Here is a 17647-nt window from a genome sequence, read left to right as displayed (position 1 = left end):
CAAATAAGACCAAGTAATGTACTGCCCTTCAAATATGACAGTGAAATAAAAGAAAATTAACAATTTTTATGAGAAACATGCTAAGGAATTTATCCAAAATAATAAAAAAACAGAAGAAATTGATAACTTGCATTTTTAAATTTTATTATTCTTTATTTAGTTATTTTGCTTTGAGGAAAAAAGGGTAATACAAAACAAAAATGTTTTTATGAGGAAAAACATAGAACTCTCTAGCATCCTAACTCTATCCATTATCTTTAGATGACTATCCACATTCTACTCCTTTGTCTAATGACCAACACCTTTTGTAAGATGGGTGATGGAATAAAGGAAATTTGTTAGACAAAAGAGAATGTTACACATGACCAAAAATTGGGCCCTATATGTTTTAAAGTAAACTGCAGTCAAGGCTTAATTTTAAAAAGAGAGTCTGATCATTTATAAGGCACTTAAATGTTCCCAGTACATGTCAGCCCTGTCTTCACTAAACTTACAGCAACAATAGAGATGAAAACTGGATCCACCTTACCAATGTGACAGAAAGCAGTTTGAGTCAGAAATTGATACAGGGGATGTCTGGCTGTGACCATCAATCACTTCATTCACTGCTTTTCATTCCTAAACTTTCTTATTCTTCAGAATGATCAATAATCCTTAACCTTATAAAGTTAACTACCCTTGTTCTAAATTTGCTATGTCTATGATGTCCTCTGGCTCCTTACCTGTGGGCTCTCTATTTCTATGGACCAAGCATTTAATGATATGTGCATAGTTAGAATGATAGAGAGACTAGTGGGGCTCTGTTTTTTTTTCTCTCCTAGAAACATTTTCTTGTTTTTTCGTCGGCCTTATTCTTTCTCACTGTCAAAAAAAAGGGCATATGGAATAATTAAATATTAAAAACATAAATTCTGCAGTTTCTTCTTTTTTATTTATTTTTTTAGATAAAGTTCCTTGGCATATTTCTCAACAGAATTATCTATTTTCTTTTAATCCTCCAAAACCAGAGTGACTCTCTCTTGTTATTAACATTTATACCAAAGCAGAGAATGATACACATAAATGGTTACAAGAGATCTTATGGTTAGACCTGAGTTCTAGCCCTCGTTATTTCATCTTATGTTCATAAAATCACACAGAATGTCATTGGATGCTTTAGAATCTTAGTTTTCTCATCAATTAATTAAGGATACTTAAATTAATATCTGCTTCTGTTCCTCACATGTTTGAGGTGAATATCAAAACATGTTTTTTCAAATGTGAGAGTGAGTATATTTCAAAAATTATAAATATGGTATAAAAATATCAGCTATTAAAATCATTTTACTTGAAGCCAAAAGAAAGCAGCATGGCAATTGATCACTATATTATGACACTCATATGTGTATGACTTGAGTCAGGCAACAATTGTTAGTCAAAGAGAAAATGAATGCTGGTAAAATGCCTTTTGAAATTGTGAAGTACTATATTAACATGTGTGCTATTGCTAGAATATGAATATATGTAAGAAAATATGCTTGGTATCATGATGAATATAAATAATTATAGAACGCAAAGAGTAGACACTATTATATAGAAATAAGCTAATTCTCTGTATATATAAAAGGACAATCCCAACAAAGTTACAATAAACAACACATCAAAATATGGCCCTAAATAACAATACATGAAACAGAAGACATATTCAGCCCATAACATTAAACAGCATATGTAACCCACTGGATGAAGTGAGATTCTGCTTTATTATAATATAGGAATAGTTGGAGTTATGTGGTATATCAATGATACCTGTTAGCAATAACTTCAGCTCTTCCAGGACTTTGAGATAAATCAACTCCATATGGAAATATATTTGGTCAATATTCTTACTAAAGATTTTACCATTCTATATTTTATTCATGCTCTGAAACCATCCAAATACTATCAATTCAAAAACTTGGCAAATCTACAAGAGGATGTAAAAGTTAAAATTAAATTAAATAAATCAGTTATCTTGTCTTGGCTGATAATATAAATCAGTGAATAGCTAAACTTTGTTAAGCACATGCTTAAATATTTTGTGTTTAATTTTCACACAACTGATGTGCTGCTGTTATTTTTATTCCCAGATGAGGAAACCCAGAGTTTTAAGAAACCAGGAGGACAGTTAGAGTGGTAGAGTTTAACTTCAAATCAAGTTTCATGTGAGCTCAATGCCTATAACTTCAGCCACTAATATATTCTGAAATATAGCTTCAGATAAAGATTCGATATGATATAACTTTGTTTAATAACATATTTTATGTAGAGTTATATGTAATAAAAATAACTGAACTAAAATAATCAGGAAAGCCTGGACTGTGAAAAATAAATGGATCAAATTACAAAATATTGATTTTTATAAAAAATAACTCAAAATAATTGATCAAATATAATTGCTATTCCTTAAAATATAAATGGACCAATTTTATAGTACTCAAATTTTAGAGGATTATTCACATGAATCTGAAGTAAGTCCCACCCTGCTCCAAGTAAATTAAAACAGAGGTGCCATTTTATATATATTAAATTAACAAAAATTAATTATGATGCTGGCAAAGATGAAAGGAGTCTGAAGGACAGACATTGTGCCATTATACAACCTTTTTTTGAAAATATATCAACACTTCTGTGAATGTCTTTATCTTTTGATCTGGTAATCCCATTCATACATATGTATCCTAAGGAAATAATGCAACAAAAAATAAGAACTATATTCCCAAAGATATTCATTAAACTATTATAATGAGGGAAAAAAGGAAATAAACTAAATGTCAAACAAAAGGTGAATGGCTGAGCAAATTATAATGCATCAACCCAGTGACATTTTGTGTAGTCATTAAAAATTATAAATATAAAGATTATATATCTATGTGGAATAATTTTATGATACAATGAAAAGTGAAATAAGATATACTATTTTATGTATGCTACGTTTAAATAATAGAATGTATAAATGAAAGCTGAAAATAACATGAAGGAAACTTAAAAAGAATAATAATATTGGAATAATGCTACTTTTGTTCAATATATTCCTTTATTACTTTTTGTTTAATAGATAACATTTTGAATGAGGGATATATGTTAATGCTATAGAATAATTTTCAAATTCATTTCCAGTGATTTAAATTTGGCTTAGGGGCATAAAAGGTTGGTACAGCCCACTACAATTGTATTGAGAAAGTTGGTTTGGATGAGGAGACAATATCACACTACTTCTAAATCTTTATATACTTAAAACATCATACCTCAACCGAAAAGATGGAATGGAAGCTAATTTATGGTATTGCTATTATCTGGGAGTTGACGATCAACCTCAGAGATACAAATATAGTAGTCACTAATGTGTCAAATGGGAATTTTTACCTCAATCCATTGAATATGTTGAGTACTATATTTAAAGCACTTTGATAGGCTAAAAGAGTGGATAGAAAAAATTACTCTAGGGGCTCATAATCTAAACTCACCTACATAGACACACAAGTAATCAATAAAATGATGTAGTGAGAGGACTAGAATAGGGACACAAAAAAGTATCATGGCTGTGTAGGAAGATAATGTGTTCCTCTAGTAACTTTGAGAAGACTGCCAATCCCATAGTAATCTTGAAAAATTCTGCATTGTGTACCAGATTTGGCATATTGCTATGTTATAACAGAACATTCTTTAGATAGTGTTCAACTACACTAGCCGTAGCTGTTGATAATCTCTCTTAGTCTTCACACTGGCACTTCTTTTTACTTCTTGCCCATTAACGCAATCTTATTCTCACATCTTTCCTATTCAGCCTAGCTTTTATCAGGCATGATTTTAACAAACTCTCATGTTTAATAATCTTCTTGCCTCATACTTTGTATCTACTTTGTAAATTCTATGCTCTGAATTTCATCCCTTCCCATTTCTTTATACCTTTTTTATTTTATATATCTTTAGTTAATCCCTCTCTCTTGGATTATTTCTATCTTCATTTATGATGCCCGGGTATTTCTCGTCACATTAAATCACCTCTCTGTATCCCACTTTTTCCTTTAGTTATTGCTCTGTCTCTTCTTTTTATAATTAATTCTTTTTGAAGAGTTATCTATATTGACAATCTACCCTTCCTCAGTTCTCATTTTCCTGATTCTCTCCTTAGTTTACTGCAATCTGACTTAATCCTCCTCCCCTGCATCTGCCTTGCCTCAGTACATCGGTGAAACAGCTCCTGATAATATCATCAATGTCCTTAGTTGCTAATTAAAATCGATGTTTTTACTTATCTTATTCTCATTTTACTTGATTCTCAAGGATATTTGACAAGGCTGATCATTCCCTCTTTCTTGGAAGTTCTTCTTCCTTTGGCTTCAAAGACATCCCATTCTTGTGATTTTCTTTCTTCCTCATTGTTATTTTTGGCTCTTCTTTGTTGGCTATTCCATCTATACCTAGTCCTTAAATACTGGAGTCTCTCAATACTAGGTACTAGGCTCTCTTCACTTTACTTTCTTTATATGTCTTTATAGGCAATTCCATAACTTTCATAACTTCATTCACCACTTTGTTTAACTCTATCTGCCTACTTAACCTCTGAACTTGGATATTTCCTGTATCTCTCACACTCAACATGTCCATAAATAAACAAAAATTTCCCCTCCAAGACTACTCTTCCTCTGTATTATTCATCTTGGTGAGTAATGTCAATATGTAATCAGTTGCATAGGCTAGATCCTGAGCTCCATCTTTAATATTCTCTTATCACTCATCCGCATCCAATCAATCATAGGTGAAGATAGGGCCAGTGCCACAGGAGGCAGGGCAGGGAGATATATGGTCCTTAGTCGCATTGTCTCATCAAGGCTTGCATGAAGTCATAGTAATGCTAGGCATTACTATTACCACAGTCAATAAAAACCATTTGTTTATTACTTGTAAAAAAATAGAGTCATGACCTATTATCCCTTCTGTAGTCTCTCATAAATGTTGACATCATTGATACTTTCTTTTCACTTGGCTTCAAGACAGTTTTCTCCTGGTTTTCCTCCTGTTTCTTTGCCCCTACGTCCTACTCTACTGGCATGCTCATTCTCCTTCAAGCCACAAAATGTTGACCTTCCTCTAAGATTGTTCCTCAGCTCTTTCTCCTTTTCTCACTTGATATTTTCTCTCCATGTGATCCCATTCATGCTCACAGATTTAAGCATAATCTAGTCACAGCTGATTCATACAATTATATCTCTAGGCTATAACACTCTTCTGAGTTCCAAACTTGTTTCACAAACTACCTACTTTACTTCTTGTCCTGGGTATCTCAGAGACATCTCAAACTGAACATGGTCAAAATTGAATGCATGATTTTCCTTCCCTCACTTTCCCAGCATCTGAACTCCGTCCATTGTTCCCTATTTAACAAATAGGACTGCTAGGCTTCCAGGAGCACAAACCAGGTAGTTGAAGTCATCCTTGGCAGCTCCATCTTCTATTATAAAAATTTTAAGTTCCTTTTTGAAACCCTCAATGACTACCTGTTTCTTTTGAGCTTAAGAAACTCTTTAAGATATTGTATATGATCCTGCATCATATCCAACTTCTACCCATCTTGTCAACTCGTATAAGGCTCCCCTTCACTCTTCCCTCTCTGGTTACACTATTACACTTGCATCTTGTCTGTCCTTTGCCGTGATCCCTCCCATCACAGAATCTTTGCACATGTCCTTCCTCCCTGCCCCACTCTTATGTAAGATATGCTTTCTTCTTTCATTTGCCTAATTGCCATCTGGTCATGCTTCAGAGTTCAACTGAAATGTTATTTTCTCAGAGAAACCTTTCCTGACCTACATAGCAATGTCAAATAGTCCTATCACAGGTCTAAGTAGCATGAATATCATTCTATTGTAGCATTTGTCACAGTTGCAGTGATATGTGTGTGTGGGTGTGTGTTGGGGGTCTCCTCCACCTTGCTAATCTAGAAACTCTTTTATAAAAGAAGTCTTAATACTTTGATATATTTGCTCACTATTGCATCTGTAGTACCTAGCATAGGGCACATGGTAGGCATTCAATTCACAATTGTTAAATGAAAGAATAAATGAGTGAGCAAATCTTTTGTCTGTATTGCTCGAAAGGTTGCGTTTACAACACTGTATTTAAACCTGGACACAAGTCAGTGAAGTAACAATGTATAGGATAAATATATTGGCAAGTGGCTAAAAATTATCAAATTATTAAGAGGGAAAGTATCTATGAGGAAAGATGAATAGAATTGCCAACGTTTACTTGAGAAAATGACAGTTAAGAAAAATGAAAGATCATAGTTTCCTTAAGGGTACATGTCAAGGAAAAAACCATTGGCTTGTAGAATCATGCTCTTCAATATAGCCTGGAAAAACTGATGAAATGAAGAAAATTAGAAACTAGATCACATTAAGACACATTTATTCATGGTAGTAAATCAGCAAAATAATAACTAAAATTCATAAGCATTTATAATAGAAAAAATGCAGATTGAGGACCAGAAAACCTGGATTCCAGTTCTAGCTCTGCTATTACCTCACAGCTTGCTTGGTTCAATCACTAAAATATACTGACCACATCTTCCTCATCAGTACATTGTCCATTATAGCTCGAAAATGATTCTGTTATTCCATAAGAGTTTTACATACAAATAGTCTATTAGCTACCCACAGGAAGGTACTATATCCATTCATTTTTGTACTCCCCAGGCTCTAGCATGGAACCCTGTATCTAGCTAGTCTGTGGTGTTAAACCTGTTGAATTGTTTGTCCTACAGCAAACTCTTAAGAATATCTTGGGTCAATAAATCTCTTATAAAAGTATATGCAAATTTTATGGGTATAGTTTGAATGTGTATTGTTCTGGAGGGGAGAGCAATAAGTTTCATAATAAAGTTGAATAAGAGAATAAAAACTCCAAAGATGAAGTTTTAGAATATTTATATTATCTCCATGACTCCTATTGCACTAAGTGCATATCACTCAGTTGAGAGTACCCTGATTTATCACCACCGAGTCCACTTTGTATTAGTAAATAGTCAGTGAATAAATATATATTGCAAATCTACCAATACTGTAATAGATGCTGGGGATACAGCAGTGGTAATCAGATTTTGAAATAGTGATGAACAATATATATTACTGCCCTCAAGAGACTTGCTTCTAGTGAAGAGAAAACAGTGAATAAACTCAAAAACAGGAGAAAATTAATCACATAATGACATAAACACAAAATATCACAAAAATAATAAAGAATAATAACTGGGGCATTCAGGCTCTGAGTGAAAAATTCACTGGAAGAGGAATTGGAAAGTATTATCTCGAGATAATAGCTCACATAGGCTGTGCAACCTTGGGTAGGTCATATAGCCTGTCTGAATCTCCATTTTCTCATCTTTTAAAAGAGATTCTATACTTATTTTTCATCTTTCAAAGAACTATTACAGTTTTAGCTTTTAGTATCAAGGTATTCATCTTCCTTGAAAATCGATTGCATTTTTGTTCTGTGATCAATATTATGTCTTGGTTTGCACAGCACCAAACTGTCAACTTTTCCTGATATAATAATTCTTGTCTTGACATTCTCTCTTTCCCCAGCCCCCTTTCCCGGCCAACTACTCTTCACTGCCTGGGATGGGAGGTGGCAGGTAGGAGCGAAGGGCAAACAGGAAGAGATTTGCAAGACATTTGGAAGAGATGCCCTGTGTTCAGCCTCATCCATGAAATATTCAGGTGAACTCACTCCTTACTTTCCCTAAAGCCTCAAATTGGTGATACATAAACTAGATTATATTTAGCCCAAGGCTCTAGGAAGAAACAATTAATGTATCTAAAGACAGCATAAGGTATAAATATACACACCTTCAGAAAGTGGTTACAATCCTTTTCTGAAGATGATAACACCACCTTAAACCCCAGCCCTGGAAGTGTGCAAATCCCATTAGCCGATGTTCTTTCTTTTTCTAGAGAGGTGTAACCTTGGGTCACCACTATGTTTTAAAGTAATTGAACCTAATAATAAATATTCAGGGTGGCATGTAAGAAGAGGGTTATTGGCTCTTGAATCAAAATAAGAGTTGCAAGCCTAATATTTACGATTTATGACCCATGGTGTTACTTCTAGTTTCATCCATCTAGGAAATAAGACAATGAAACTATAAAATCAAATACATACTTTCAGTTACAAAGATTACACACTTGGAGTGACAAAATGTAAAGTAGGGCCCACTGTAGGGAGTATGATAAAACAAAACATTCCTATTTTTACCAATATGTTTAATAAATTCTTCAAACTTACAAGACTTGGGAAGGAATTCTAAAGCTTTCTCTTTAGTTCCCCCAAACATAATCATTTCTTCCTTTTAATTTTGCAAGTATTTTATTTGTACCTTTCTAAAATGCTTTTCTAGAGATTTCTTTTAAAGAACATATTTTAATTCTCCACCAGACTATAATCTTAAAGGTCAGAATTTATGATTATCTTACCTTTTCTCAACAGTGTTCTATTTAGAGCCTGATATATAGTAAGTACTTAATAATTGTTTGTCAGATTAATGAATGAGTCAAAGTTCAAGGACTCATTTAAGTAAAAGTGAATGTGTGTCATAAAAAGTACCAATGCAGCATGAAGAGTCCTAAAATAAATGTTTCTTAAGCAACGTTGAAAAAACATACATGAGAATTTCCTCCTTTAAAAATTCAATGATTACTCCAGAATACCAAAATCTTTTTTTTATGAAGTAAATCTTTCATCAAATACTCTCCTAAAACTTTACAATTTTACCTTTCAGCCTCTTTTAATCCTAATCATACAATAAGACTTTTATCAACTCTAATTGCTCTTTGATAAGACTTTTGATTATTTACCCTGAGGCCACATTGTAGATTTCAAGTTGTTCAGCACAGTTGTAATTACCATATGTTTTCATTAATCTAATTCTGTTAGCTGGCTGTTTACTGAGTGGTCTTAGTGTCAATCAATTATCCTGCTAGCCCATGCATCAAAGTAATTAGAATAGGGTTTAGTTCTCAAGGTGTAGTCATTAGGGTATTTTATTACACATTTCTAGCCTATTAGACAGTAACCAGAAAAAGACAAATAGGAGACTTTAAAATGTGGTTTTATCACTAATACTAAACACAGAGCTACTAGGGACTCATCATTATAGCCACCATTGCTATCAAAGGATGTGGGTCTTGGAAAATAACATGAAACATTTCAAAAAATGAAGACATATAGATCTAAATAAATGAAAAAAATAATCAATGTAACTTGACATTTCTTTTAAAAATGCTGGAAACCCAGCATTCTAGTTAACACAGAAATTATTTCACCAGACTACAACATTAGATATGGTTTCCTAGCAATATTCTTCAAAGAAACATTTAAAGTGTTTCCAAAAAAATCAACATATAATCTCATTCCTCAAAAATTAATTATCATATATTTATTCAAAACTCCAACAGAGTTTGACTAATTCTATATGCATTGCCCTGTACATATTATTTCACTCCTTCCTTTGTTCCTCCCTCCCTCCATTTCTTTCGTCAAATGGTCGCTGAGCACATGCCTTACGCTGCTGAAGACTGCAGAGGAAAGGAAAACACAAAAGGATTCCTGGGTTGACAGTCCTATGGCAAGGGACTAAGACAATGGGAGCCAACTACTAAGGACACAATTGTCACAACACGTAGCATGTTAGACTAATCAGAGCTAATATTTCTTGTACACATAGTTAGCATTTTATTGTATTTTCCCATGATAATAATAATGAATATTTGTTGAGCACTTTCAATATACCAAAGACTGTTCTAAAGACTTCAAATGCATTGAATCCTACAGGCTTTACAAGAATACTATGGGTTGGTTACTATTAGGTATCCTCATTTTACAGATGAAGAAACTGAGACACAGAGAGGTTAAATAATTTGCAAAGACAATTAATAAATAACAATATTGTGATTTAAACACAGAACATGTGCTTCTAAATCATTAAACTTTTACAGCAGTTCTTAGACTCTATAGTGTAGTGTGCATGAGAATCACCAGGATGGCTTGTTAAAAGACAGATTGTTGGGCTCCACCCCTAGAGTTTCAGATTCAGTAAGTCTAGTTGGGAATTGAGAATTTGAATTTATAATGAATTCCCAGGAGATGTTGCTGCTGCTAGTCCAGGGACTTTGAAAGATAATCACAAGCCACAATGTGCATTTAAGAGTGAGGATGTAGCTTTACAATAAAAATAAAACAAGAAGTGTCAAAATGAAATGTCAGAGATATCAACTATCAAACTTAGTACTTAAGGAAATTGGACATTCCATACTTAATACTCTGAGCCACTGCACTACTATATTCCAAACCCTTATCAATCTCCTTAATTTTCTAATTTAACCACCACCTAACCATTACTCTTAACTCTCAGAAGTTCATCATTCCCAGAGAAAATAAGGCTCAGCAAGACAACTCCCTCTTCCAACTAAATTTTATCATTATTTTTTCTCATTCTTCTTTCTTTTTCTTCTATTAGGTAATTAAATATGAAATGTCCGATCTCTAATTCAAAGTGTAGTTTATTATATCTCAAAAAAGAAGCAGCACAATGAATCAAAGTATGTGCCTAAACTTAGCGACACAGTTTTAGCATCTTAACATTATGCCAGCAGAGAAGAAACCAGGAGAGCGAGTGGCAATGAAATTGAAAAAGGCATTTTCCACAGCTTGTTGAGAATTGAATATTTTTCCTTGTAAGAAGTGGTCCAAAGCCTGGAAGAAGTGGTAGTCGGTTGGTGCAAGGTCTTGTGGATACGATGGATAACAGAGAGTTTCCAAGTCCAGCATCTGTAGTTTGAGCAGCATTGTTTGTATGACATGTGGTCAAGTGCTGTCTTACAAGAGGATTGGCCTGTCTCTATTGACCAATCTTGGCTGCTTAATCACAAGCACCCTCATCATTTCATCCAACTGGTTGTAGTAGACATCCACTGTAATCAATTGACCAGGTTTCATGAAGCTGGAGCGGATAATACCAGTGGTGGACCACCCAACAGACACCATTAGTTTTTTGGATGAATATTTAGTTTTGGACTGTTTCAGCACTTCATCTTTATCCAACCATTGTGCCAAATGCTTGTAAAAAAGGAATGATTGTCAAAAAGAATCCATTTTTCATCACACATAACAATACAGTGTAGAAATGGTTCACCTTTATGTCGTGACAGCAAACAAAGGCAAGTTTCGAGACGATTTCTCTTCTGATACTCAGTTAATTCACACAGAACCCTTTCATTCAGCTTCTTTACCTTTCTGATTTGTTTCAACTGATACAATGTTGCTGGAATAGTAACATCAAACCTTGCTGCTAATTCACGGGTAGGTTGAGATCTATTCACTTCCACTACAGCTTTCAGCTCATCATTAACCACCTTGGTCTTAGGTTGCCCACATGTCTCATTTTCAAGATGAAAATCACCAGAATAGAACTTCTCAACCACCCACATACTGTGCGTTCAGTAGCCACATCCTTCCCAAACAGTTCGTCCATATTTCCATGATATTCTGTGCTGCATTGGTTCCACAAAGGAACTCATATTTGAAAATAACATGAATTTTTTACTCATCCATGGTGTCACAAAAAAACACTCTAAAAAATTTGAAAGATAATCACAAGCCACAATGTGCATTTAAGAGTGAGGATGTAGCTTTACAATAAAAATAAAACAAGAAGTGTCAAAATGAAATGTCAGAGATATCAACTATCAAACTTAGTACTTAAGGAAATTGGACATTCCATACTTAATAATCTAATACATTTGTGGAAGTGCAACTACTATTCAAGGTCAGTTTTCCTAAATATGGATTTTATCCACTCACACTCCCTTGGGACTTTAGTGAACCACACATACTAGAATGCTGAATAAGCCTGGCTTTTTGTATATTATTAAAATACAACTTTATTTTTCTGTTCTCCTATTTCTTTACATTTGTTTAGTAGAGGAGCGTCTCCCTTTCACTACTACCACCTTAGAGATCCAAGCAGTCCCAGGATTAGAAAAACCTAATCACTTTAAATTATATATAATAAATCACTAAATAATAAACCAGTGTTAAATAATAACCAAAACTCTGAACTTTCAGAGATATTACCTGTTTTCTTATATTTTTTTTAGACACAGGGTCTCACTCTGATTGTTACCCAGCGTGATCATAGCTCACTGCAGCCTGAAGCTCCTGGGCTCAAGGAATCCTCCTACCTCAGCCTCCTGAGTAGCTGGGACTACAGGCATGAGTGACCATACCCGGCTAAAACTCTGAACTATTATCCAAGCTTAACCTTTTCCTGCTGCAGGCAGGCAGATTTCCTCCCTTTAGGGAGGGGAATGTTGTAGTTTCACTTTCTTACTCTCTCCTCTCCCATTAATAAAGGAAACCTGGAATATTCTTACTTGATTAATGCTGTTTTAAAGATGCATTATGCTCTAATCCTGTTACATGCTTAAAACTGACTCTTTCTTAGTGGGGATGTCTATGTGTTCCTCAGCTGGGCACTTTCCATTTAACTTTCATGATGTGGCTAATAAATTGCCTGGCTCCTGGTTTCGCAGGAGTCCATTCCCTACAGACTTCTTTATTTCGTCACTGTCCCAGGCAGTCCACTTGGGCAAGAATCAGAATGCCGCATACCAGTTCTCAGTTGTCCCCATCTGGTTCAGAGGTAATCCTTGGCTCTGGCAAATTCTTGGGGGGGCGCTTTCTTTCTTGATGTGCACAAGGAAATCTTTACTTTCTTTGTATTAGTTAGGGACCAGTCCTCTACGCCCTGTAATTTCAAGGAACCCATGTCATGGTCCCAAGGCAGCCCAAGAACCTAAATTGGTATCTCAGTCATCTCAGTGGTCTGATGCCTTACTGAAGAATTTCACATCTACTGATTCTCAGTGTTTGGGGGAAATTTTTTAGTTTACATTTGTTACAAAATTATTCACCATTTTCTTATGTACTTACACTCCGTTACCCACTCTGTCCATGTGGTATGATAATATATTCAATTTAAAACTAAAAAAACACATCCTTAACCTCCCTTCCAGCATCCTCTCTCTCTCCTTCCTTTTCAGCAAAATCTCTATACTTCGTTTTCCATTTTTTCTTGTCCCAATCACTTTCCATCCAACTAAAATTTGATTTTAGCCCTTTCCTTCTCTGAAAATTGCCATTAACTTCCAGTGGCTCTTTCCTTTGAATATTTTCCACCTTCACCAAACTGACTTCTCACTAACAATCCATATTATAAAGAATTCCTTTTGTGGAAATATTTCTTCCACCCTTATGACATGACTTTCTTTTAGTTTCCTGTCTCACTCAGGGTTTCCTCCCCCCTGCCCCAGACCATTGCTCAAATATTAGAGAGTGTATCCAGGTTTTCACCTTTGACATCTTCTTTTCTATATCCTCTTCTTAGGCAGTTTCATTATTCACACACAGTTTCAACATTCAACACACCTTTGCTGATAACTCACAAACTTATCTGGATTCCACTGGATCTCCACTTGCCATTTCAAATTTAACACGTCTAAAACACCAAACTCCAACTCCACTCTTCTTTCTATATTCACAGTCAATTTTCCATTAGTACTCTACTCTTAAGTATTCAGCCTTAAATTCCACTTTTTAAGAGGTGGAAGCAGCAACCAGTATCAGCAGCAACGACTACTGTTTCTTGCACAATAACAATGTACCAGGCAGGTATTTTGTCAATAAGGACCCTCAGGTTTAGAGGTTAGATAACACAGCCACGTCACATAACTCTTAGTTGGCAAGGTCAAGATTTAAACCCAGGTCTAGCCAGGTCCTCTTATCCACTATGTTATTCAGTGTTTTTCTAATAGCTCTGGAATCTACCTCTTTTATAAATCCTCAAGATTTAATTTACATCTTATCATTTTGGATAAAATCCAAATTTCTTTTCATTATATGTAAACCCCCTCATTATCTGGCTCTTGCATCCCTTCCCCCTTAATCTCATTCCACATACCCATAAAACATCTAGAATGCAGCTACACTGAACTTCTTGCATTTGGATTCAACACTCCTTAAAATTCTGTTCCTTCTATCTAAATTGCCTTCCATCTGACTAACAACCAATGGCCTTGAGGACTCAGGCCGCTGAGGTGGCTTTCCTCTGTTCTCACAAAGCTCCCTGGACATTTCTTCTCATTGCATTAACCACAAAATATTACTAGTCTTTACTAATGTTTACTTACCTTACCTTCACCAAAGAAATGCTTTTTCAGTCTTTAGCACAAGGACTACACTTATATTGTAAGAGCTCAATAGACTACTATTTTATTGATCTGTGTTAGGAAAATACCAAACTTAATTGCTCTTACTGTTTTAGGTGTCAAAATACATGAACAGAGTTAAAAGATAAATGGTAACTGTCAGAAATGCAACACTTGATATGCATTTATTTAACACAATAACATAATAATAAAATACAGTTCACTTCATACATTATACTAACAATAAAAATAGGCAATAAAAAGTTTCATTTTATGGTTAGTTTTTTTTTTTTTTTTTTTTTAGCTCAAATATCCTCTCCATGCCGAATGACATAGAACTCTGAGATTTTAAACAAATAAGTGGGCAATTACTTTGGATGAGTCAAACTCTTTTTTGGTAACAATTTTGATTCTACCCAGAAGCACTCTTCTGTGCAAAAGTGATGAAAATACAAAGCAAGTTGCCAAATTTTCATAACAAATGTTAGTTCTGTCATACATTTATATCACATTTATAGGATATGGATTGCTATTGAGCCAACAGCATAGAATATTGGCATTTCAGACTCATCACAGAATCCAGCCCTGAAGTGACAATTATCTAATCCTAGAGCAAATTCACTTAAGTGAAGGATATTGATATTTGAGATAGACTGTTCAATGGACAGGCCTTCTCTGGCTTTGGTTTTCTATATGTTGTCAATGTATTAATTTAGAATCTAAATTATCTAAATTTTAGATAAAGCTAAATATATTTACTAGTGGTAAATTTAATTCTTGTTGTTTATAAATAGGTGATATAAGAATATTTGAAGAAATTTTTCCCTTCTACAAAATACTTTGCCAACCATATTATTTAAACAACATTTGTAAGAGTTCATGTGATAAATTTTATCTAGGATTCAGTACTGGAAAATAATCTGTTTCTCCAGATGAACTGGTATGTAGGCCTTTATCAAATAATTCATTTCATATTACATGGCACATTGTCCTTGCAACTTTGACTGCAGAAAAATCAAAACATCTTGTTTATTATTAGTTCCCTTTGGCCAAATTTTGATATTGAACTCATCATCAACTCTTTTACTTTTCAATAATAAGTAGAATATAAAAATTAATAAAATAAAAATATATATAAACAATTTAACAGTAACAAGAAAATTTTCTTTTTAAAATCTTCTTATATATTCTTGTTTTATTCAGCTAAACATGTGGTAATGTTAAAGATGATTTTCAATAATTAAGGATTACCAGACAAAGTGAACACATCAAAGTTCATTCTGTAATAATTTTCCAGAGAATCTAGGACTTAGTAAAGCATTCACTGTATATCTTCTGGCTATAAGAAACTTTTTTTTTTTTTTTTCTGGTTAACATACTTTATTACAAGCCCTATACAATATTTCGTCAAAAAAGTAAAAATTATCATTGACCTAGTTTTAGAACTACCAACATAGTCTATAGACTACAATTGTTTGAATCATAAGTATATATAGAAATATACATATATATATATCCCATAATCAGTTGTTTAAAAAATTAAGTTTAATTGTTTCTGAAAAGCAAAACTCCATTAATCATATAACTTGTGTGGAGGGAAAATGACAATTAAAAATTAAGTTGTTATTTAGAAGATTCATTTTTTATTGGATGAAAAGATGCACTTTATAGTAACAAAACCAGATTAGGTATCGTGGACTTGAGAAGTGTATAATATAATTTACTTGTGTAAACTGAAAGACTCCAAAATATTTTCAAGGATTGTAGAATTATCAAAATGTACTTTTTTTACTTTATCATAATTTAGGAAAAAAAAAAAAGGAACACAAACCTAAACTACACAACCTTTAAGTGACCAAGGTAAGGTTGGAAATTCCAGCAAGCTTCAGGTACTCCCAGTTTAGTTGTAGGTTACTGAGACACATGCCACTTACTATCAAAGCTTACAAGGCCTTGAGTCTGGATTGCTTAATCAGAGAAACTTGAACTTGAATGTGTTCTAATCAACTTTGCTTTTTTGGGAATACTTCATGCTGGAGCTAAGCTTTATGTCAAATTTCTAAAAAAGAAAGATGGAATGTTTAAAGAGATAGCAATGAGGATGAGATCAGATAATATGTATTCACTGGACTTCTTTGTTTATTAGCTCTTATGAAAGTAAAGTTTCATGGGACTGACAGAATACAACAGAAGAAAATGGGTGAAATGCTTTCCAGAAAGATTGAGAATAATAGCAAAAATATAAGAAGACCTTCAAAATAAGAAGTCAGGATTATAAAGAGCATATCGAAGAAAACAAAGTAAATAAACATTTCTGAGAAACTAAATTATGTATCATAGTAATGTAAAACTTAAGCAGAGGTTACAGAGTAGTTTGGGATAACTTAAGAGTGAAAAAGTCACCTGAGTCGATGCTAAAGGACAGATTCTGACAAGACTTCATTTTTTAGTGGAAATACTAGTTGTGTTCATATCAGTGCATAAAAGACCTATCTACATCTATTTCAAAAGGAGAGCATGCCATTATATATCTCTGTAGAGTTATCTTATTACAGTTCAGGCAAGTCCTAGAGTTTGCATAGCACAGTGTCTAGAAGGAAGCCACACAGGTTCTGATTGCTGTGTGCCAGCATGGTCTGTTTGCTGCTATCACTGTACAGCAGTCGGAAGTTATGCCACATTGCTTAAAGGCCTTAGAGTACTTCTTTTGCCTACTGTGCTCACAATCACTTCATTTTAGCTAGTCTATCAGCTGCTCTGCCACCCTGCTGATATCCATCTTCCACACATGTCCAGCCCAGTAAATCTGAATTTCAGTGAGCTTGACTTCCATGCTGATGTCCCAGCATCCTGCTGTTGTTGACCTTGTCTTGCCATTAGATGCTAAGTAGGACTTGTAGGCAAAGATGATGAAACTGTTCCAGAAACTGTATTAAATATTTTTTTCAGATTTTTAGTCTCCAATTCATCTACTAAAGAAATTTGAACATTGCCATCATTTAGTTCTAGATCTTTTCCTTTGAATAAATCTAAAAACTTGGTTTATGTCATAGGCTGCATACTTATCTTGAAAAATGCATGCTGGCTTAGCAAACCACTTCCAATTTGGGTATTTACCAAGGTCTACTACGAAGATTTCAATGCAATACAGTGTCACTATTTTAAGGGAAGATTTCATCTATTTTTATATAATGCTCTATCCAACTTTGGTCTTTTTAAATATACCGGACTATCAAGGTTGATACTGCTTAATCAAGCAAGTGTCACACAACTCATCAAGTCTGCTTATCACTAAGTCTGGCAATACACAGAGGATGGCATCAGGGTATCAAATGGATATGTGCGTTCCGTGACAAGCTGGGGAA

General features: G+C 34.1%; 1 protein-coding gene across 8 annotated transcripts in view; it reads right to left on the bottom strand.

Moving 5' to 3' along the window:
- Positions 1-17647, bottom strand: part of NLGN1 (neuroligin 1) — an 819119-nt gene that overhangs the window by 266054 nt on the left and 535418 nt on the right. The window lies entirely within an intron of this gene.

Source organism: Lemur catta, chromosome 1 (genome assembly GCF_020740605.2).
Source record: "Lemur catta isolate mLemCat1 chromosome 1, mLemCat1.pri, whole genome shotgun sequence".
In the NCBI taxonomy this organism is placed as follows: domain Eukaryota; kingdom Metazoa; phylum Chordata; class Mammalia; order Primates; family Lemuridae; genus Lemur; species Lemur catta.
This window is presented reverse-complemented; position numbering and strand designations above follow the sequence as displayed.